General features: G+C 39.8%; 1 protein-coding gene across 1 annotated transcript in view; it reads left to right on the top strand.

Moving 5' to 3' along the window:
- The first annotated feature begins 492 nt into the window (after nt 1-492).
- ctnna2 (catenin (cadherin-associated protein), alpha 2) overlaps nt 493-22,354 on the top strand; it is a 263,231-nt gene continuing 241,369 nt past the window's right edge. The window contains exon 1 of the mRNA XM_056250514.1: nt 493-761. The gene's annotated coding sequence lies outside the window, so the exon portion shown is untranslated. The remainder of the gene's footprint in view (nt 762-22,354) is intronic.

The raw sequence follows: 22,354 nt of genomic DNA on the forward strand, positions 1-22,354 counted from the left end.
TCAGCTTTTGCAAAAAAAAATTGGGCAATCAGCCGATTAAGAAAAGTGTTCATTTTGATTAGTCTACGAGTTCCAAAATCAACCAGTGGACATTTTGTGTTTTTGTTGGTATAATTATGAGTGAATAACATTTTGCTCTTTTTGTTGCACTTTTATTTATATGCAATAATAATTCAAAAGAAATATTGATCAATATTATTAATCAAGATTGGCGTTTATAAAATGTGCTTTCCATAAACACAGTAGGCCTGTTTCCCAATAAAACGGAAAAAAAAATACACAATTCCAAACAGTGGTGAACTCCTATTAAGCATACGTTTGTGAGCACGCGCTCCATCCTCCAGCTCAGCATCACTATTTAACAAGGATGCGCAGCACCATCTTCGCCCCGCCTATCCCAGGCTGCGCTCTTTCTCGCCGCGTTCACAGCGCAGGCGCATTGGAGAGCCTCCGCGCGGCTCACTATTTAGCAAGGAGGGAGCGCGCATACTCAGCACCTGTCGTGTTTGTGGCTGGGGATTCAGTGGGAGGGGTCATTATTTGGCAGGGAGCGGCAGAGAGACGAGCATTTCCTAGATACCCACAGCAACGCGTGGATTCATTCTGCTTCCATCACTTCAGAGGCGAGCCGGCGGATTTTTTTTAGGTGTTGTTTCAACTTACTGGCCAGGTTTGGAAAGCCGCCCATTTGGAAATAAATCACACCATCGTATTTTCCTCGGAAGTGTTTTGTTCCTGCACCGGGGCTGTCACCACTGAAGGTAAGATCAATGGAAGCCACTTTGGAACAAGAACCCGTTATTAGATGTGTCAGAAAGGCGAGGCTTGTGCGTTTTAGCCTTATTGTGCTGATTATCAGAAGTCAAAAGGAAAAAAAACTATCAGATTTCAGAGGAAAGATACATAGGTAAATTCCTCAAGCGATTGTCTAATGCATCCCTCCGCTGTATGAATACAGTTATTCCAGCACCGAGGTGATGGCCAGTGCCTCCCATCTGCAGCCTGCTAGCATACCGGCTAACCAGCTCATTTTATGTTAATTAATGGTTTTCTTTTAACAGAATAATAGCAGAATAATGTCCGCGTGATGACGGGCATGGTGTATTGCAATAATATAAAACCATTGGCTCGTCTAACTGCGGTCTGTAGACACCTCTCCTTATTGCCGGAGCGCCTCCCGTCTTATGTCCCGTTATTCTTTGTCTGCTATTACTATTGGGCTCTATTTTACATTTGAATGGTAGGTTGAAGAGGCTTTTAGGATCTGTACGTTTATAAGAAGTAAATAGTAAAGTTGTGTAAAAACATACAACTTTAGGCTTCATGACATTGAGATATTTTGCCGGTTCCAGCTGGATGAAGCCCAGTGTTGGAAAATGAACTTTCTATTTATTATAGAATGATAGCTTCTTGCGTCCTGGAATCGATTTTCAGGGGATTTATTTATTTATTTTTTACCTTTTATGAGGCCCCCTCCTCCCACCATAAAAAACAGTACACAGTGTCATCAATTTATGTTTTGTCAAATAGCCTACTCCAATTGCAGGGTGCGAGTTGTCTGGGTGTTTGAGGGAGTTGTGTCAGACTCCGCTTATTTAGCATCGATCCCCAATAGGTAGTCAAAAAAAGGTAGGGTTTATTTTTCATAAAGTTTAGTTTTAGGTTTCAACATGATATTAATTTTCATTAGTAATGAGAAAAGTAGCCTATATCAAAGAGCATATTTTCACGTTTTGCCAAATAGACTAATGGACAGAGGTTGCGCGTTCGCTAAGTCAACAACAGTTTTAGTCACACTCTTTTCGTTGCGTTTTGGGCGGTTTGTCGATGCAGGACAACTACCATCATAGGGATCACTTTATTATAGGTTTACATATAACCAATATAAACTTTTTTCATTGTTATTTTTTTAAAGTAGGCCTATTTGGTTTTTAGTATTTTTTTATAAGTATTTCAGGTCATTGTTGTTTAGCTAACTGTGCTGGTGGTGTAAATGACAATCAATATAAAGGCTGGTAAGTTACATTTACATTTAAATGAAACCTACAGACATTGAAATGCAATGTTAAAAGACGGCATTTCTTTAAAATAGTCGAATCACTGAAAGTCGTTGAATAATTCACACGATGTTATCACAATTTGCTGACCTGAATCAGTTAGGCCAACTTAAAAATGTAAACCTATGACTACATTTTATAAAATATAACACAAAAAGAGGAATTTGCATTAAACATTTTATCACATATTGGCATTATTTATTTGAGACCTGTTCAATTTCAGACCCTAACCTAACCATAAACTATTTAGCGTATTGTTGCTATCATACAATAATTCCTGTCTTATCTAAGCTATGTGGTGAAACTGTAAAATCAGCCAGGTGCAATAATGTAGTTGTAAATTTGTACACTTTATGTCAGGGTATATATATATATATATATATATATATATACTGTACATATATAGTGATTTTGTATTGCAGTTTATTTATCGGTTTATTTAACATAGAATGTGCAAGCAATGAATGTTCCAAGTTCCTTGTCTATCTATCTATCTATCTATCTATCTATCTATCTATCTATCTATCTATCTATCTATCTATCTATCTATCTATCTATCTATCTATCTATCTATCTATCTACAGTTCAACAGATATACCTGATTGTGTTTGTAACTTGTAAACATAATTTCCCCTCAATTTCCCCAAAGTGTAACAAGAAAACATTTTAAATTTCCTCACAGTCAGTGCCGCATTGTAACACCCTATATTGTTGGCGACGCCACAAACTTGAATGTTCCTATTCTAATCAATGAAGCTGACTACTTCCTTGATCGTGAGGGCAGTTTTTATTTGCTCACTTGCAGTGTAGATGTAAGTTTCCATGCCGTAACAGTAGCCGTAAGCAGAAACCAAATGGGTGTGAAAGGGCAACAGTGAGGCTGCATTTAGAAGTAGAGCATTTGATTGACAGGGAGGTGTGCAACACTATTACAGTCTTCACAATCTTGTCAGGGTTTTTTTCTCAGCTCTGTAAGTCAACCTGTTAGCCAAAGAGTGCTTTTAAAGGGTCACTTGCTCTCTGTTTTCATGAAATATGACACTATGTGAAATAATTTTATACGCACAGTATTTATGATGTTTCATATACAGTAGCCCATTTAAAAGCAATTTCCTGAATCCTGAAAAACAAATACATTCTAAATGGACTGACATTGCACAGAAATAATGCGCTTTATAGTGAGTACCGGGAGAGCTGATTTGCACCCTGTCAGCTCTTTGGGACGCCCTGTGTGCGTGATCTGTGAATCTGGTCGCTATGGTGTCTCCAGGCTGAGGTGAGGGGCTCTGTTTGCAAGACAAACAAGCAGTAATAAAGCACCCAGCTAGACGGTGAGACTTTCCTATGTGAAGGCATGCCTGCTGCACTGACTGGCAGGAAGAATCATAGAATAAATTGTTCAGACTATTGATTTTAATGTTTGCGAACATCTGTACTGATCTTGTCTTCTTGTGAAACCACACTAGACGATTACATGCATGCCTGTACATCTATCCATATATCTGATTCTGCAGTATTTAAATCAGTGGTCCTAAAAAGTATAATTGTGCATTAGATTATTTTGAACAAAGTACAAAACCAATAGTTTTATTGTTAAAGAAATATGGCAGACTTTTCAATCATTTTACACAAACGAAGTTATTTGAAATGAATCAATAGGTTTGTTGTTCAAAATTATTTTTTAAGCATCCCAAATGTTTCTTGAACACATTCAGCATATTAGAATAGTTTCTGAAGGATCATCATTCAGCCTTAGTGAGCATAAGATAATTCTTTCATAAAGATTACAATTCTTACCAACGCCAAACTTTTGAAATAAATACCCCAAATACCTTTTGGGGTTACTTGACAGTATACACTCACCTAAAGGATTATTAGGAACACCTGTTCAATTTCTCATTAATGCAATTATAATCAACCAATCACATGGCAGTTGCTTCAATGCATTTAGGGGTGTGGTCCTGGTCAAGACAATCTCCTGAACTCCAAACTGAATGTCAGAATGGGAAAGAAAGGTGATTTAAGCAATTTTGAGCGTGCCATGGTTGTTGGTGGCAGACGGGCCGGTCTAAGTATTTCACAATCTGCTCAGTTACTGGGATTTTCACGCACAACCATTTCTAGGGTTTACAAAGAATGGTGTGAAAAGGGAAAAACATCCAGCATGCGGCAGTCCTGTGGGCGAAAATGCCTTGTTGATGCTAGAGGTCAGAGGAGAATGGGCCGACTGATTCAAGCTGATAGAAGAGCAATTTTGACTGAAATAACCACTCGTTACAACCGAGGTATGCAGCAAAGCATTTGTGAAGCCACAACACGCACAACCTTGAGGCGGATGGGCTACACCAGCAGAAGACCCCACCGGGTACCAGTCATCTCCACTACAAATAGGAAAAAGAGGCTACAATTTGCAAGAGCTCACCAAAATTGGACAGTTGAAGACTGGAAAAATGTTGCCTGGTCTGATGAGTCTCGATTTCTGTTGAGACATTCAGATGGTAGAGTCAGAAAGTCATTTGGCGTAAACAGAATGAGAACATGGTTCCATCATGCCTTGTTACCACTGTGCAGGCTGGTGGTGGTGGTGTAATGGTGTGGGGGATGTTTTCTTGGCACACTTTAGGCCCCTTAGTGCCAATTGGGCATCGTTTAAATGCCACGGCCTACCTGAGCATTGTTTCTGACCATGTCCATCCCTTTATGGCCACCATGTACCCATTCTCTGATGGCTACTTCCAGCAGGATAATGCACCATGTCACAAAGCTCGAATCATTTCAAATTGGTTTCTTGAACATGACAATGAGTTCACTGTACTAAAATGGCCCCCACAGTCACCAGATCTCAACCCAATAGAGCATCTTTGGGATGTGGTGGAACGGGAGCTTCGTGCCCTGGATGTGCATCCCACAAATCTCCATCAACTGCAAGATGCTATCCTATCAATATGGGCCAACATTTCTAAAGAATGCTTTCAGCACCTTGTTGAATCAATGCCACGTAGAATTAAGGCAGTTCTGAAGCAAAAGGTTGGTCAAACACAGTATTAGTATGGTGTTCCTAATAATCCTTTAGGTGAGTGTATATCCTCCACACATTTTCAGGAGAAAAACCTTTCCAGACCTGTTTTTTTTCTCTCGTTTATTTTAAACAGATTTGAAAGAGTAAACATTTGTTTAGATTTAATCATAAGCATTTCTTTGCAGTTTCAGAATAATTCATTAAGTTAATTGCTTTTCTGTTTGTGAATCTGCTTATAAATGTGCCAATAAAGTGGTTTTCAGACTGAGATAAGCCATTAAATAAAGAGGTATAATTACCTTTGAAACTTTCATTGTCACAGTTAAAAGTGATTTTCCAATGATGCATAAATAAAGACTGAAGGAACAAGTAGCTGTGAAGTTAAATATGTATAAAGTATAATAAAAATAGAAATGAGGCTTGTTTTTTTCATCTAATGCTATGTTTTTATTTAATTAAGAGGAATTTATATTGTATTGGTTTGGGCATACGCCACAGAGCTAATGCAAGTTTCATGAATACTCCCACTTATTCTTTGCTGACATGCTGAACTCATGAGCTTACGCATTGTAATCTGGCTAATGTGAGTAATTTGGTAAGACTTGAAACATCCATTTACATCAATGTTAATGTGCCTAAGTATATTTTGATATGCCTACTGGGATAAAGATGAAGTTCACCATCAGGTCCTGTGTAGAAGTTGTTCTGTGTGCTGATCTTGATTAATTTCTCATTGATTTATAAAAGAGGAAGCATTAAACTGGCGTCAGGTGACTCACGTCCTGATTTTGCAGTTAGACACCTTCCTAGGTCAACCTAAACCTAAACCTAACTCTACCCATAAGTTATCCCTAAAATCAGAGTAGGTGAATAACTGATGTAGAAGCACCTAACCCTGGTTGTTAGCTTAAACTTGACATTAACTGTAAACTTGTCCTTCAAATCTGATTGGTTGATTGGAATATTGTTCCTGTATCAACAAAGATGTTGATCCAGGAACATGTTGCACTTGGTAACATTTAGAGGTCGACCGATATGTTTTTTTTCAGGCCGATGCCAATCTTTTGAAATCCGGGTCGGCCGATGGCCGATTAATGCTGCCGATTTATTTTGGCCGATATTTGGCCGATATGTGCTTGTTTTTAACCTCTATTTGAAAGATAAAATGTAACAGAAATAATAATTACTTAACATAGACAAAATTTCTCAAAAACATTTATTGAACACTTGAACAATGAACAATCTGCACTTGTACACTTAAATTTAAAAATGTATAATGTCAGTGCATTGTAAGTAATACAAGGCTAAAAACATTTCTATCCTCTTCCCAAAAACTGTCCTGAAACATGGGCTGTATTTTTGGTTTGTTTTGTTTGTTGACGGACAAAGCCAAATGAACATAACCTAATTATCACAAAAAGGGGAAAAAAACTTTTAATTATTTAATATTTTTTTATATATATAAGGTTTATTACATTTTATTTTATTTAACTTATAACAATAACGTATTTCACTAGTAAATTACTGTTGAACGACAAAAACAACCACCAGATGGGAAAATGATATTTTACAAAAACTTTGAATGCCCACAACGCACCGTCCGTCTGTTGTTCTTCAGACAACGGCATCCCGCTGTTGGACCTTTTAGTCTACAGTGAAATACAGTCACACTTTACACTGTTTGGCCAGCATTTTAATCATGTTTAATCCAGCTACTAACTAACGGTATGATCAAATTCGCTGCTGACTAGCGTCACGTGCAGCAAAGCGATGTTTCTGTTATTCTAACGTCCGTTTTCTGAGCATCCAAGAGAAGCACTGGCAGTCCCGGCGCCATGGGCGGGCATTGGGGGGCCTGGCCCGCCCTGTGAGTCACTAGTGCCCGCCCTGAGCGAGTCTCTCCCTTCACCAACTCCACTTCAAGTCCCACCAGTCCTTGCTTGTTTGCACAATATATTTTTTATCAATAGGCTACTGTTATCAAAAGTTATCCTTTTGAATATACATAACTCCTGAATAAAAATAAAAATGTGTTTGGTCGGATTTTTTTCTAATTGTAAACGGATTGATTGGTTTGTCGATAGAGAGCGCGGAAATGCATGTGATAGCGGTCTTATTAAGCGAGTCATTCATTCAAACGTTTCGTTCAAACGCCATAGAGAAATGCACATTTCATACGGATTACATGAGCAGGGAGCAGTCTGTAGTCTGTTTTCTTTCGTTTTGAACTGTTCTGTTTAAAAGTAGACATGTCTGTGAGGCGGGCTACCTTAGGCCCCGTCCACACTACTGCGTTTTCGTTTAAAAACGGAGACCTTTTGCTACGTTTGCACCTCCCGTCCACACTAAAACGGAAAAAACGGAGACCCAAAACGGAGAAGTTTAGAAACGCTGCCGACCCGTTTTTCGTTTTGATTCTCCGGAGGGCGTTTTAGTGTAGACGGGTCAAAACGGAGGACTTTAGAAACGATGACGTAGTAGAGGCTCACGCTCGGCTCTATGATTGGGTGTCATCAGTCATGGCGTAGCCTATATCTTTGCTAGCAGCTGTTGTACAAGTAAATTCTGCATTTTACAACGCTATAACTGCCTACATGCGCCGGAGTGAAGCTATTATTCGAGCGATCTGTGACAATTCCCCGTGTGCAGCGGCGGCGTTGACCGTACGGAGCGTCGGTTTGTGGTTAACCCAGAGCATGGTGGGATAATTTTATCAATGAAGTTGTGTTTACACCGGCACGCGCATACGCCTACACGAGTTTCGGTTCAATTGCGACGAACTCCAGTTCACGCGCTGGCACCTCCGGTTCGTCATTATCGTCTGCTATATTTACTTCTTATTTATTAAATCCATCCAGGCAATTGGTTGATGAAATATTGATTAAAATTAAGATACAATTAATACAAAACGAAATTCACTTTAAAGAAAGGTTTTGCTTGCTGTTTGATGTCTCTGTGAAAGTTTTAAATCATCTTTTAGTGCCGCTTTCAGAGCGCTCACGTCCGTAACATTGTTTTTTCCTCATAAATGCGAACACGAAAAATAAAATGAAATGAATATTTTATGCTCTGTGGAGACTACTGTTAGCCTACTCATAATTTGTATTATGAATACGTAATACGTTGTATTACTTTGAATGAGTGTTTATGCTTTCGAGGTTTTTAAATAAGCTTGATATGTGTTTGGGAAGATGTTTATGTTTTGTTGACATGTCGAGTTTTTTCGGTATTATATTTTGGCTAAACAGCACAAGACTTTAATTAAGTAGGCTAACGTTAGCCATTCTGTTTGTGCTGCGTGATTTAAAGAAAAGTGCGCTCTTGCTCACACGATCAGCATGGTGATCTTGTGTTTTCTCCTAAATAAAAGCTCAAAGGTTTATTTCTTACAAGTGAAGAAATTAGGACAAAAGTAGTGTAATTTTCCTATTCTATAGCTTAATATAAAATAGGATGTAATGTAGACTGAGACTATAATTAACAAGATGTTTGAGCCCTCTTTAGGTACAAGTCAATGCTTTTTCTTTGTTCAATGTGCAGTTCATGGGTCGAAGCCGGTTGAAGCTCTTAATTTTGAGCTCTCAATGTGCACCAGATTGATGCATTTAAACTTAAAATGTACAAAATTTTCTTGCGGGGGAGAATGCCCCCGAACCCCCCTAGGGACAGAGGTCCACACAACATGCCCATTTTTTTTTCCAATAATAATTCACAGCACCCACTGATTACCTGAAAACACCTCTCAAACCTACTTAAAAAATTAAATCGAAATTTGCGGAGGCAGTGTGTAAACGTACCTTTAGCGTCAGTAGCCTATTATATAATTATTATGCTCTATCGATCATTGCATAGTATCATAATCGATTCTGTTATGATGCAATGAGGTTGTTTTCATTTGTGCCCCCCTGAAAAAAATGAATGCCCGTCCGTGAATTTGTGTCTGGCGCCGGGTCTGAGCACTGGCATAACAGTAGCACCGAACTGAAGCACAGAAATCCGCGTTGATATTCGGTGCGGTAGATAACGATCGTTAAGGTTCCAGTGCCGTATTAGCACCGGGTCTGTCTGTAGCTACCCGCTAGCAAAGCAAAGCCAGTCTGTCACTAGCCTATAGTGCGTTGGTCTCTTTTTTTTATTAACGTTACTTATTTCTCTGCATTGAGTGACAACCCTCTCAAATATAAGCCACACAAACAGAACAAATAAAAGTCTCAGATTCACTCTGTAATTGCAAAATTATTGCTTACTTATTGTGACATGATCGCAACTCTTCTACTGTGATAATGCAACTTCAACTACGATCCAAAGTAGCCGAATGTCGTGTCGCTTATTCAGGTTTTTTCTCGAAGTTGGCAGTAACATATCAAAAGTTTTTAATTAAATATAAAGGAGTTATAAGAATTGAATCCTTATCGGTTTCTCCAAAGCACTTAGTTACCTCCTGCCTTAGGCACTGTATGAGGTCTGCTCACTCGGCTGGAAAATGACTCAAGCGGCAGCGCACGTCAAACACATGTTCCACGACAACACTAGGCTGCCCACAGATGCGCCTGCCTAATAATCGGCTTGATATACTTGGATATTGGCCGATGCCGATTATGTAAAAAAATGCAAAAAAATCGGTCGACCTCTAGTAACATTGTTCTTGATTTCCACTTTATAACAAGTAATTTTGAGCATTGTCATCCAGCATTGCATTTTGCATCATTTTACATCCTTAAAGGCTATTATTTATATCAGTATTCCAAGTTTAGATTTATTGTTTTTTCTATGTGGTCCAATGCCCACATCTTGATATTTGCAAAAGTTTTAAATGGAAAATGTCAGGTTACTTGGCTTTGCGACACAAATGCATTACATGAGCAGCTCGTGTTGTTGTCAGTTGAGATTAGTCTTCCGAGAGTCATATGGTTAGAGAATTTGAGAAAAGCATGGATCAGTGCAAAAGGGCAGCGTCTACCTGGAGACACAGTTGGTTTTTAAAAGTCTGCATTGCAAGTAGTGATTAGCATTTTCTGGGAGGAAGATTGCAAAAACTGTCTGTATTTTTCTGAGATGCTGAGCAAAAAGCCACATCTGATCTTCTCGTTTGCAAACAGCGGCGCCTTTGAGTTTGGAGACGGTGCGAGACACTGCCTGCAGCGCTCCAGAAGTAACTGAACCAGTGATGCTGCAAGAAATAACTTAAGCAAAACAAACAATTCACAATTTATGAGAGATTGCAAGCAGCACTAGATAACACAAACAAAGTGTTTAAGAACTTTTTATTTGAACTTTTTTGACACTTTTATTTAGCTTATCTTCTTCAGAATTCAGTATGTGAAAAGAGTTATTTCTCCAAGCACTTTACCATTCAAAGAATCTGCTGTTTTTTTTTATCTGTCCAGTTTTGCTGTAGAGTCTCCCTGGAGACTTTTAAAGGGCACTGGTAAACCTTGTCTGATTTTCTTTCTGTATATGCATGACTGTGATAAGTCAGCAGAATCTCTCTGAGACGGCATCAGTTCATCCTCCTCTTTTTTCTTACAACTATTCTTCCTTTTTTCCCCAGTTCCCTTCTTCCTCTAACCCAACATGAGAACAGCATTCCACTATAGGATATGGAGGATTCATTGAAGTCATCTCCTTCCTCACCTTGCAATCTCCCTCTCTTCTCTTCAAAAAGTGTCTGACTTGATGGTTAATTTTTCGGTAACACTTTATTTTAAGGTGCTTGTAATAAGCAGTAATTAACAGTTAATAAGACACTTATAAGACCTTATAAGATGCATATAAGATGCATATAAGCATTAACTAATTATAATAAATAAATTAAATAATAAATTTCTCAAGTATCAATACATTGCACTTTTAGAACAGCCGAACAAACATAAATGGTAACACAAACTCCCAGTCCCTTAAAAATGTACCTTCCCAAGAGGGAGTAGTTTCCCTGATCTCTTCAGGGCCTGGACCTTTAATTAACCCTTATATGAAGTAGTTAATGCTTATATGCATCTTATAAGGTCTTATAAGTGTCTTATTAACTGTTAATTACTGCTTATTACAAGCACCTTAAAATAAAGTGTTACCAATTTTTCTATTCTGCCCCGACTGCAAGTAGAAAATCTTGCCGATCTCAAACGAAGTCAAACACACCTATTTACTAAAGTATTAACTTCAGATCACATGGATAATGGCTTTTTTAGGGACTAGCTGATTAGTTCGGGCACTAGTTAATGTATTTGGAAAACATTGTCGGCACTGAAAAATGAAAAACCAGTGTTGCTTGCTTCCATGTTTTTCTGCTACACTGTGGGCATTCATTTCCTTTCATGATTCCATTCATTTCCATTCATGATTACCAGACTTTTTGCTTCCAGTCAGAAAAAAAAAAAAAAGTCTGGCTACTTAAGATGATGCTAGCCCTAGTTTCCCTTCTCTCTCCCCATTTTTCTTTACCTTACTTTCTCTTCATTTTCTCCCCATGCTTTCAACACCCCTGCGGGAAATTCTACAGCACAAATACTTCCACAGTGTGTGAATGAACACAGTACATTATACTGAGCTGGCCTCCATTGTCTTTTAGATTTGTCCTCTTCCTCCAGATCTCATTTTTCTTCTTCTTCTTCTAATGCTTCCCTGACCTTCTATCTTTGAGATTTCCAACATTAATTAACTTTCTTAATTAACTTTGGTTACCTAAGCCAAAATCTATCAGGGGGTCAATAAATGTTTTAGCTCTACCATTAGCATTTGAAGCGCTCAGGTACAGACCAAGTGAAGTGACCAGTATTCAGGGTGTTTTAGGCAAGCTGTGCCCATTTACCTCCTTTTGAGGTGTCATCAGTCGCAGCATTGGACAGATGGTCACTCCTCCTCCTGTCTGGCTTGAGTTCTATTACTGAGGGAAATCAATAGGACAGAAGTCACCGTGACCTGTAATTTAAAAACATCTATAAAACTGCACGCTTTAAACTTTGCTTAATTATTACAGAGGGTTCCTCTCGGATGGGCAGTTGTCATTTTGACCATAAACACAATTGATTTCCGGCCGTGAAATCAAGTTGTGGCATTCAAACAATATCAGCAACTCCCAAATCAAATTTTTAGACGTGTGCTTTTTATGCTCAGTATGCTGGGAAATTCAGCACTGTGAATGAAATCAACAATCCTATTTCATGTCTGAACATTAATCTTCAAAATAGACCATTTTCTCTTTGGTATTTTCATGCAATATGTCTGTAATCAAAACCAAGGACAGATCTCATTTGCCTGTGTGTTAAAGAGATTCACTGAACAGCACAGGAATATGGCGTCAATATTTTCATCCCAACATATAACAAAATTTAAATTGCGAAAATGTTATACTTTTGCATACTGTAACGTTTACCCTATTTGTCAGTTCTCCTGTCATACAACAGCTTTGTGTAAGGAACAGAGCGATAGTAAAGCCGTTATTCACTGAAGATTTTGACATCTGCCCTAGCTTTTATTGGTGCATTTGAGAGATTTTTGCATATCTGATTCATGACCAATTTGTTCTTTTGAATCGGATCTTTTAAATGAATAATTTCTCCAGTTTACAAAGCCTCTCAGAATAATTTGTTTATGAGTCAGAATCAATTTCTTAATTTAGTTCAATGAGTCAGTGACTCAGAATCAATTCAATGATTCACCGATCTGGTCTCTTTTACTTGAGAGGAGATTACAGTTTTTCTGAATTGCTAAAACACTAAACCCCATTCTCTGAACCAAATTCTCAATAGTCGAAACCAATTTGTCGAATAAATCACTCTTTCCGTAAAACATTCAACAAGTTCAGGTATAAACACTGTTTGCAAATCTCATGCACTATTTTTTCAAAACTCTAAACACATTCTCACTCACTAAAACACATTTTGCACTGTGACTTATGTTTCAAAATGTTAAACACAGGTAGGCGAAAGTTAAACACAACTGCAACACAGTTGTCATCGTTTACACACAACGACTCAAAATCGTTCACACTTATTTCTAATGATGTACATAATACAAGTTAGTTCATATTCCCAAAATTTACTCAAAATGTTGCACTGAATGTTGATTACCAACAATGGATGGAAACAATATAAGAGGGAGAGAAGGAAGAGGATGAGTAAGAGGAGGTGAACAAGCAGGAAGAAGATGAGGACGAGGAAGAGCAAGGTGTGGAGAATGTTGCTAAGGCTGGATCTGCTTTAGGGTTTTTCCCTTTGCCTGCAGAGATGACATTGTCTGAGAAGTGGAGAAACTCCTCTGGCCAGACCAACATGAAGACATGATGCTGAAGCAGAATCAAATCTCTCTGACTGACCTTGATTTTGCAGTTGCACAACTCTGAGTGTACTTTACTGTAACATGCTTTTCATTTAGAGCTTTTACTGTAACCTTTTTGGCTTTTGCAGTTGGGTCACTGTATTTTCACAGTATGCAAGTGGTGAATATATAGACATTCGATAGGCCTACTATTCAATATTCAGTACAATATACTTGCAGTGGATACAGTATACAATTTATTCACCTTACTACTGTAAGTTGTCATTACTATACTTTTTTACGTAATTGCAAAATTTGTTTACTTTGTTACAATATACATTTTTTCTGTAACTGCATGATTTGGATTCTGTGTTCTTCATTTTTTGATGTAGTGTCTAATGAACAGGGCCGTAGCTAGAGGATTCGGGGCCCCCTGAAAAAATATTGATGTGGGCCCCCACCACCCTCCACCAATATCATATACTGTACAATAGATGAACATGGAGGCCCACATAACAGAAGATGGTGATGTTGTTGTAAAACCTTTATTTTAAAAGTTAAATGTTTATATAAAAATTACAACTAATAAAAACTAACAAAAAAGCAAGAAATTGTTAAATAATAATAAAACCAATTTTTAAAAAGTAGCCTAATAATTTTTTTCCCCATCAGTCTGTTATAATTCAGAAATCAAAAAGTAAACATTTAAAAAATTGACAAGAATGCAGTCTAATTAAAAAAATAAAAGCATTCATTGTCTTATTTTTTAATAAAGATAATATGGAACTGGTAATATTATTAAATAAAGCGAATACATTTATTCATCCAAGTGCAGTGTGTTGTATTCATGTTTTCTCGATGTTTTAAATATCATCAGCCGGCAGGTCAGATGCATAATGCAATGCGTCGTGACTCGTGTATTTTTTTTTAAACTCTAGTTACAATACTGTAAAAAGACAGGAATTTAGACCACGTAATCATTCGGTCGATTGGGGCGCGCACCGATAATAAAAAATGACTGTACACGGCAGACTGTAGACGGAAGTTTTCTAATTCCCAGCGAAATAACAATATATAACCGGTCTTTAAGAACGTCTTGATCGACTGGGATACAACCACTCTCCTTGCCTCCCTCTCCGTCTTTTCCTGGCATTTCTGGTTCCCTGATTTGTTTTCTTTTCCCCGACATTTTTCAGTCAGTTCACGAGTTCACACTTACATCAATTAAACAGAGTAAAGATTATGCGTATTTGGCGTGCTGTCCGGGGGGAGGGCTCCGAGCTCGGAATTTTGCCCGAACCCAGAGTACTCCCCCCGTTGTTGTAAGAGTATTAGGACTATAAGTGAGGAGATGGGGTGGTGGAGGGATGCTGTTAAACTGTCAATGAACGGAGGTAAGTTTGCTGTATATATACACAGCGCTTAACTCGTTGATTAAGCACCACTCGTGTCTAATTAGGTTTGATTATCTGAATGTGCTCCACGTGTGTTTAATTAGGTTTAATTATCTGAACGTGCTCCTCCCGAACTTTGTTAATAAAACATCATTTAGTCTCCTGCTCTTCCACCAACTTCATCGTTAACTTCAGTTCAGGCTGCCGCCTCAACTCTGATTGGTTCTGTTCACGAGCTGGGGCGGGACTTACAACTTTATTGGGTCCATCTGATGTTTGTCACTGACTCTGACTGAATAATTAATACATACTTTAGGTCGGACTAAACCATTTTTATGGAGGTAAGAGAAGCAGATATTTGGAAAAATATTTACCCAAATTGCACGTTTTTGTGGTTTTCATTTAAATCTCAGGCATACAACTAATATAAATATTAGAATTATTCATACTACAGGGGCCTAAATAGTATAACTGCTGGATTTTGTGGGGCCCCCTGGGCAGCGGGGGCCCCTATAATTGTCACCACCTTTCACCCCACTAGCGACGGCCCTGCTAATGAATGATCTGTGGTGTTTGTAATTTTGACTCGCTGTGTGTATGATCTGAGAGCATTGTTTGATTTTGAGCACAGATAAAATGGTTTTGAGGCAATTGTTTGATTTTGCCAAAAGAGCCAGAGGTTCTGTGAATGTGGTTTGAAAATGTGTTTTTGTGTTTAAGGTTTTGAGAAAGTGAGTGATGGTTTCAAGAAATGTGTTTTAGCAATTCAGAATAAACTGTATTAGTGAATAATGAAATTGATTCTGAGTCACTGACTCATTGAACTGATTTAAGAAATTGATTCTGAGTCACTGACTCAGAATCAATTCAATGATTCACTGATCTGGTCTACTTGAGAGGAGATTATTAGTGAATAATTAAAAATTTTAGCTTGTTCACTCAAAGCTATCTTATGAGTTCAGAAGACAAGGAATATGGTGCAGTGTTCAATGCTGACCTCTTTTATGGTGCCTTTCAGACCATTTTGAAGTTGAAAGCTCCAGGCCCAATAATAAAAATTATAATATCATAATAATATAATAATAAAAATGAACTATTTCATGGAAAAGAGCTACCAGTACAAAATTCATACTTTCGTGTTTCACTGACGAAAGAAAGTCAATCAGGCTTGGAAGTAAATTAAAGATTTGTCATTTTTGTGTGAACTAATCCTTGAACAGTTTTCCTCACGGATACTGAAATTAGCTGTCAGTGCTCATTTACCTTTCCCACAAATATTTGGCTGAAATGTTATTAGCTTCAGCTCCAAAGGCAATTGCTGCTGAGAGTAATTTGACTCTTGCTGTTTTTGTCAGATTGTTTTGCAATAAAACTCTATAAAAAGTTGAAATTATTGTGCACGTCATTTGTCACCGGAGAGCAAAAAAGCGAGAAATTCCCTCATCCATTTAGCTCAAACCTGTTTGTTATCTCTCTGCCTCCTCAAGACACGACACAATAGCCACTATTTGGAGCGCTAGCTAATAACAGAGATCTAAAATGGAATATGCTTTTCCAGCTCTTTAATAACGAGTCTTAAAGGAATAGTTTACCTAAAGTCTGTGCAGCATAGAACGTACTGGAATGGAACACCGTGAGTGTAAATAATGACAATTTCCATTTGTTGGGGTTCTGTTCTTTTTTAAGATTATTTGCAAGCACATATTTCATAGCTCATTTGAAAGTATGTATGTGTTTGAGGAGTAGTTTTAATTGTCAAATTTCACATGTTTGGAGCTACTTAGCAGTTAGTGCTCATGCTAACATGTTGAAGCCTTGGAGCTCATTTGGGTGACACAAATTTGAGGTTTTTGGACGTTTAAGTAGTTTTCCCTTGTGTTTGGTATGATGTGTGATTTATGAAGTAAAATTGATCACTTTTTGACTATATGACCATATATAGTAAGAACTGAGTGGAAAGCCCAAATATACATAAATGTTGTCATCAGCATAATATGAGTGTAGCCAGATTTTTCCTAATGTATGTTTGAAGTGTGAACTGTCCAAAGCTTGTTAAAACATCAGGTCTGAACTGGCTGATCTTCATTGCCGTAGTCCCATAATGAGGGCTTTTCATATCATTCCATGATCCTGATAATTGGTTATTATGTAAAGCAGAATACTTGATTTGCATACCATAAGGTAAATATCAGTGCTTGCAAGGCAGCAAGAGAATAGCTGACAGTCAAAGCAGATAGGTGAGATCTCCAAAGGCCATTATGACATCATCAGATTGCTCCCATTGTAATTATTGGAGCTGTCTGTCAGGCAAGTGCCTGATTGCATTATGTATTATTAACTTTATTTAATGAATGCCTCACTTCTATTTTTGATGCATTGCACAAATACTTCAGCTACTTTCTGTTACATCAATGCAAGCTTGTGAAGTTTCTGGTTTCTGGTCTATTATTTTAAACATCCATGTATACTGGGTGTGTATGCACATGTAATGTTAAATTTTACATCACTGTATTTCCTTGGAAATTTACCCCATTATACTTTTGCTCAAGCTCACAGAGCACTGGTTCGTGGTTAGATCGTGGTTCTGATGTTGTAGAGCTGAAACTGTTGTAATTGGATGGAAAACAGCGACCTAAAGCAGGGTATGCAGGGTATTTAAATAGGCTTTTTTATGTTTTTGAATTTCTTATAGGGTCATTCCACCCATTTCAACATTAATCTTTATTGAAAGTGGGTTATAGTTGAACGAAATGTAAAATAAATTTTGAATTTGGTGCCCTCTTGAGCGAGAAAAGAAAATAACTCCCACAATGCACCACATTGCACAGCTCCGCAATCCACTCCCACTAATCCAGAACAGCGCAAACAGAGAAATCACTCTTCCGTCTACAAGGCTAGCTGCCAAAAGAGTTTGAAATTCATTTCACACAAAATGTCTAGTTAGTTGGTTGTGGCGAGCAGGACGAGGGGCGTGAGAGGACGGCGCGAGTGATAATGAATGACACCTGTGAGACGCAGCGGTCTCATATCTCTCACGGAGGAGCGGAAGCACAAAAGGAACAGGCTTGATTTTATGTTTTGTTTCTGTTGTGTGTGGCCAGCTGGCTTATACTTTTGTTTTGTATGCGTTTATCTTGCTATTAAAATGTTTAAATGTTCAACGTTTAAATGTTCCCGCCTCCTTCTTCCCACAACAACGAACCCCATTACATTGGCAAACTCATTAGTGAATTACTCCTCGTTTGTATTTCTTTCTATATGGTGAATTATTGCATGATACATGGATGTTCAGTCAGAACATATGCGGTGCGACACTAGGATGGTTTACATCACAACACAAACGTCCGTGTGCTCGTCTGATTCAGAGATTTCGTCCAGGAGAAATTGCTATCGTTGAAATTCTCTGCAGCAGACGGACTCTATCTGTGTCCGTAGCGCACAGCGAGAGCACAGGCATCAGCAGTCCGCCCAGCTCGAGCCAGTCCGGGCTTCTTGTCCGCGAAAGGCAGCCGCCTCCTGTTCCTCCATCAGCCTCAGCTGCTCTTCACTATATTGCGGCTCGTAAAGATAGCCACGAACAGCGGATTCGAGCAGCAGAATTTCAAAATTCTCTACTTCCATATCATGTTTAGTTTCTTCCATATCATGTTTAGTTTCTTCCGTCATTGTCATAACTTCCTATCTCCACAGCGCTTGTTAGCTTAGCTTATAAACAAGATGGCTGATATTAATTTCAGTATCTACAAGTGAAGTCCCACCCACTGATCTGTGATAGCTCTGTCAGCGCATTAGGTCCAACCTCCTATGGGCGGGTTTGAAAGGGTGGGATCTAGTGCTTGTAGTCTTTAGAGAAATCCCCCCCTCTTACATTTCCTCCTACAATGACGTAAAATGACGATTTTTGCATCATTGTAGGAGGAAGTGAAAAAGGTAAATAACGGAATTCTCTCGTCTCAGGGGAAAATGAGAGAGTGTTGCACGACCATTCAATAGTATGACTGGGTTTCTAACAATGGAAAGCTTAATGCAAATGGGTGAAGTGTCCCTTTAAAGTTGATCCAAAAATAAAAAGCACACTGATAATTGAAATTACTTCAAAAGTTAAATGGAATTTTTGTATGTAAATAAGTTTTTTACACTGCTGTTAAAAAGTGTGGGGTCGTTATGTTTTTTTTATTGGTTTTTGATAGAATTTCTTTATTTTCATTGCTCACCAAGACTGGATTAATTTAATAAATAAAAAAAATCAGTAAAACAGCAATATTGCAAAATAATATTATTGCTATTTTCTATTAAAATAAGAGTTAAGATATTTTAAATTGTAATTTATTCCTGTTATGGCAAAGCGTCTCAGGTTACGACTGTAACCATAGTTCCCTGAGAAAGGGAACGAGACGATGCATCATCGACGCTTTGGGAACGCCCCCAGCGTGAATGCGTCTGAGCATCAATGTCAACTAGTCCAATGGAAAGAATGAGCGTCACGGGCGGGTGACGTCATGACCAGGAAGGGATAAAGCACATCCGGTGCAAACCGGCATTAGCTTCAAAAATGTCGAAGCAAGCCGATCACAGGGATGCAGGAAGTATGGCAGGGTGACGCATCGTCTCGTTCCCTTTCTCAGGGAACTATGGTTACAGTCGTAACCTGAGACGTTCCCTTTCGAGGGAACTCGCGATGCGTCATCGACGCTTTGGGAACGAGAAAACCCAAAACGCCAGAATTCCAAGTACCTGAGTGTCAGTCTGTTGAAACTAAGCACTAAGCACCTGAGAACCTGGGGCAGCATCCAGGTCCAAGCTGTAAAACCTCACGAATGTGAGCGGTGAGGACCAGCCTGCCGCATCACAAACGTCTTGAAGAGAAACTCCAAATAGTAAGGCTTCAGAGGCCGCCATACCCCTCGTATAGTGAGCTCTGACTGCCAAAGGACACGGCTGGTCAGAGTACTCGTATGCAAGTGAAATAGCCTCAACTATCCACTTACTAACCGTCTGTTTAAAAGCAGGAAGATCCTTCTTAGGTGATCCAAAGCAAATAAATAGCTGGTCGGACTTCCTCATTGAAGATGTCCGATGAACATAAGTATCCAGTGCTCGCACTGGACACAAGAGGTTCAGCCTTTCCTGGTCTGCAGATGTAAAAGGAGGAGGACAGAAACCTGCAGCACAATAGGCCTCGGAATAATGGTAGGCACCTTTGGAACATATCCATGTTTCGGGTAAGATTGCCTTGGCCATCTTCGGTGCACTCAAGGCAGGTGGGGACCGAAAGGGCCTGAAGGTCTGACTCTAATAGGGACGAAATAGCTAGCAGAAAATAGTCTTAAAAGAAAGGAACTTCTCTGAGACCAAATCTAAGGGCTCGAAGGGAGCCCCAGATAGGCCTTCTAGAACTATTGCAAGGTCCCAAGCCAGCACCCTAGTGCAAGTTGCAGGCCTCAGCCTCAAAGTGCCACGAAGGAAACGAGTGATCAGGGGGTCTCTACCCAAAAATGTACTACCCACCAGGGCGTGGAAAGCCGCAATGGCCGCCACGTATACCTTAAGCATGGAAGGACATAGACCTGATACAAAGCGTTCTTGCAGAAACTCGAATACTGTGTTTACTGAACAGTTAACCGGATCCCACTGACGCTGGTAACACCAAGAAGTGAAAAACTCTCGAAATAGTGAATATAGTTTCCTCGTAGCGGAAGCTCTGGAGCTTAGAATGGTCTCAACAACCTCGGTTGAGAGACCACTCTCTATGAGTTGGGCCCCCTCAGAGGCCAAAACCACAGTTTCCAAATCCCCTGCCGGGGGTGCAATATTGCATCCCCTGCCTGAGACAGAAGGTCTCTCCTGATCGGGACCTCCAAGGGAGGTCCGTCGAGGAGAAAAATGAGGTCCGCAAACCAAATTCAGCTCGGCCAGGGTGGTGCTACTCAATAGGCTTATTCCATCCTGGCGGAATCACTCCAGAGCTCTTGGGAGCTGAGCAACAGGGGGAAATGCGTACAGACGTAGCCTCGGCCACGTCTGCACCATAGCAACCAGCCCCAAGGGGACTGGTTGAGTGAGGGATAACCAGAGTGGACAGTGCGTCATATGCTGAGACGAGAACAAATCCACTTCTGCCTGGCCATAAAACTCCCATATTTGCTCCACCGCCTCGGGGTGGAGTCCCCTGGCCTCAGCCCCTGCCTCGGCAGGGTGTCTGCTCCAATATTCTGGCCCCCCTGGAATATACACTGCCCTCAGACAGCGTAATTTCCTGAGGGACCAAAATAATAGGCCACCAACGTGTTGTTTGTTGGTTAAAGAACCAGAGTTTCCTCCATATAACCAAGGCGCGGGGATACTGCCGCGTGATCTTGATCGTACGGAGTGGGTTTCCCCTCAGGGAGAACCCTCTGGTCCTGAGCCACCACTGTAAAGGTCTCACGTACAGCAGGTCAAAGGGTATCACATTGAACGCTGCTGCCCTGAGGCCTAACAGTCACTGTTTCAGAACAACACATGATGGCCCCTCAGGTCTGGGAGGAGATGTCCCACTGGGGGCGGAGATGAGCCACTGGGGGCGGCAGTGGCTCAGTGGTTCATGTTGGTTGTCTACAAACCGGAAGGTTGGTGGTTCAATCCTCGGTTCCACCTGACCAAGTGTCGAGGTGTCCATGAGCAAGACACCTAACCCCAGCTGCTCCCGACGAGCTGGATGGCGCCTTGCATGGCTGCCGTCGCCCGTCGGTGTATGAATGAGTGAGTGAATGGGTGAATGTGAGGCAAATTGTAAAGCGCTTTGGTGGCCATTGGGTCTGTGAAAGCGCTATATTAAGCAATAAGGTACGAGAGGCTGTGCTGTATCGTGAATAAGTAACGGCTGGAGGGCGTTGTTAGGCACGACGCGAAGCGGAGTGCCTGCAACCCCTTCAGCCGTTACTTATTCACGATACAGCACTTGCCTCGAGTACCTTATTGCTTTTATAAAACGGTTGCCACACAATAAAAATATTAAAGCCGAAAAATATGTATCTATGCAACTTTCATGAACTAAAATCACTAAAAGCCTGCCTTCCGCTGGAAAAAATAGTCCCGGAACGTGAACAGCAACAGAAGTTACATATATTATTTCGCCAATAGATGGCGGCAAAGACTGTCTTTATGAGTGAGTGAGTGAGTGAGTCTGTAGAGAAGGCTTTTGAAAGGACTCGAACTTGTGATCACGGAGAAGACAGACGCAACTGACAGATGACTAACGTTATGCACGGAAAACCCCATGACTGTTAAAAGGACAAAATATGCAGCGGACATTCAAACGCATTTTTTTATTATGAATATAGGACTGACCTGAAGGAAAATGCTACGTCTACTGTAAATGCAGGTACACTCGCTTACTCGATCTCTCACAATGCTCTGCTCTAGCTTTAAATGAACAATATCAATGAGATGAAACATCTGTTTAAGTTGCTAAGAGTGGTTGCTAGGGGTGTTGTGTAGTGATACATAGAACCGTTGGGTGAAGCGGTCATAGCCGTGTTTTATCGTGAATAAAGCACAGCTATTGACCAATCAGAATCAAGGATTGGAACTAACCGTTTTATAAAAATGCAGTCCATTTACCATTTACCATGTCTCAACGCATTGAA

Source organism: Rhinichthys klamathensis, unplaced genomic scaffold (genome assembly GCF_029890125.1).
Source record: "Rhinichthys klamathensis goyatoka isolate OS25496 unplaced genomic scaffold, OSU_Roscu_1.1 h1tg000069l_1, whole genome shotgun sequence".
Classification (NCBI taxonomy): domain Eukaryota; kingdom Metazoa; phylum Chordata; class Actinopteri; order Cypriniformes; family Leuciscidae; genus Rhinichthys; species Rhinichthys klamathensis.